Here is a 2,564-nt window from a genome sequence, read left to right on the forward strand (position 1 = left end):
TTATACACATCTTCCTTATCCATTCACCTGTAGACACTTGGGTTGTTTCTATATCTTGGCTATTGTAAATAAGGCTGCAATAAATGTATGGTTCCATAAGTCTTTTTGAATTAGTGTTTTTGTTTTCTTTGGGTAAATACCCAGTAGTGGAATTACTGTATCATATGGTAATTCAATTTTTAATTTTTTGAGGAACCTTACTGTTTTCCACAGTGGCTACACCAATTGATTTTCTGTCTGGATGATTTATCCATTGATATAAGTGGGGTGTTAAAGTCCTCTCCTATTATTGTATTATAACAATTTCCTCCTTTATGTTCTTTATGTCCTCCTTTATAGTTGCTTTCTGGATTTAGGTGCTCCTATGTTGGGTGCATAAATATTTATAATTGTTTTATCCTCTCGGATTGTTCCCTTCATCATTATGTAGTATCCTTCTTTATTTCTTGTTACAGTCTTTGTTTTAAGATCTATTTTGTCCAATATAAGTATTGCCACCCCAGCTTTTTTTTTCTTCACTTCCATTTGCATTGTAAATGTTTGCCCATCCCTTTCACTTTCAATCTGCATGTGTCTTTAGGTTTGAAGTGAGTCTCTTGTAGGCAGCATACAGACAGATCTTGCTTTTTTTTAAAGATTTTATTTATTTATTTGAGAGAGTGAGAGAATGAGAGAGAGAGAGAGAGAGAGAGAGAGCATGAGGGGGGGAGGGTCAGAGGGAGAAGCAGACTCCCTGCCAAACAGGGAGCCCGACACAGGACTCGATCCCGGGACTCCAGGATCATGACCTCAGCTGAAGGCAGTGGCTTAACCGACTGAGCCACCCAGGTGCCCCCAATCTTGCTTTTTTTATCCATTCAGTTACCCTGTGTCTTTTGATTGGAGCATTTAGTCCATTTACATTCAAAGTAGTTATTGATAGATATATATTTATTGCCATTGTGTTACTTGGTTTACAGTTGTTTTGTAGTTCTTTGTTCCTTTCTTCTCTTGCTCTCTTCCCTTGTAGTTTGATGCCTTTTTTAGTGATATGCTTGGATTCCATTCCCTTTATTTTTTGTGTATCTATTACAGGTTTTTGATTTGTGGTTACCATTAGGCTCATATATAACATCTTATGCATATAGCAGTCTCTATTAAGTTGATGGTCACTTAAGTTTGAACCCCTTCTAAAAAATGAGGGTTAGATACCTTGAAGTAGATGGCAATGCCTTAACCATATGCATGTTGTCAGTCCTGAGAGCCTCTTTCAATCTTGTCAAGGGGAGTGCTAACCTTCTCTCCTTTAACACCGAAAACAGATTTTTAACATAGGATTGTTTGTTTGGAGGATCTGACCTCATTTCAATATTTCACACTAATACTCAGTTACACTGCATGAAGGGTATAATGAGAAATAAGGTAAAAATAAAGCAAGCACTTGTGAAATGACTTAATTTATAAATAATGATGATAATAATATCAATAATAACAATACCAATCATGTTGTAAGAGAAATTGCAAACTATCCCTCTTCTAATCATGGGAAACTCTGAATAAAAAAGATGATACTGAGATTTGTACTTGTTGCCAGGCAACAAAATGGCTCCTAATGATCTCTGCCTCTTGGTATCCAAACCCTTGTGTATCTCCTAGGACTGGCTTGTGTGGCCAATAAAACGTGGCAGAAGTAATGGCATGTCACTTCTGAGATTATGTTATAAAAGATACTGTAACTTTCCTTCTGTCCCTCTCTCTCTCTCTCTCATTACTCACTCTGGGGGAAGTCCTATGCCATATAGTAAACAACTGTATGAAAAGGTCTATCTATTGAGGAACCAAAGAATCTTGCCAATATCCATGTCTGTAGGCTTAGAAGTGAATTCTCCAAGCTCAGTCAAGTCTTCAGATGACTGTAACCCTGGTGGGCTTCTTGACTGCAGCCTCACAAGAGACCTGAGCCAGAACCTCCCAGCTAAGCTTCTCCCAGATTTTTGATACTCAAAAACTGTATGACATGATCAGGTGCTAATTTTGGGGTAATTTGTTATACAGCAATATATAACTAATACAGATTTTGGTGACTGGAAGTGGGGTAATGCTATAACACACAGCTAAAACACATGGGTGGCTTTGGAAAAATATTAGTGTTTTACAGCGTTCTGTTTTTAGTTTAAATGTTCTTACTCTAGGGGCGCCTGGGTGGCTCAGTCGTTAAGCATCTGCCTTCAGCTCAGGTCATGACCCCAGGGTCCTGGGATCGAGCCCCGCATCGGGCTCCCTGCTCTGCGGGAAGCCTGCTTCTCCCTCTCCCACTCCCCCTGCTTGTGTTCCCTCTCTTGCTGTGTCTTTCTCTGTCAAATAAATAAAATCTTAAAAAAAAAAATGTTCTTACTCTACACACTCCTCATCTACTCTCACGGATTTAACTCTAATCTATGTATGAATGACTCCAAAACCTATATTTCCAGTGTAGATATTTCTTCTGAGTTCCATGCTCATATTGCTAACTTCCTACCTAGCATTTCTACTCAAACTTCCAATAAGCACCTATAGCTAAACATGGCATCTGTGGAACTTATCAT

General features: G+C 38.6%; 1 non-coding gene across 1 annotated transcript; it reads right to left on the reverse strand.

The window, feature by feature from the left end:
* Positions 1-1,171: 1,171 nt before the first annotated feature.
* On the reverse strand, positions 1,172-1,292 carry LOC113931684. The gene has a single exon (XR_003522836.2). It is a non-coding gene; the product is annotated as a U6atac minor spliceosomal RNA (small nuclear RNA).
* Between the last annotated feature and the right edge of the window lie 1,272 nt (positions 1,293-2,564).

This window comes from Zalophus californianus, chromosome X (assembly GCF_009762305.2).
Source record: "Zalophus californianus isolate mZalCal1 chromosome X, mZalCal1.pri.v2, whole genome shotgun sequence".
NCBI lineage: Eukaryota > Metazoa > Chordata > Mammalia > Carnivora > Otariidae > Zalophus > Zalophus californianus.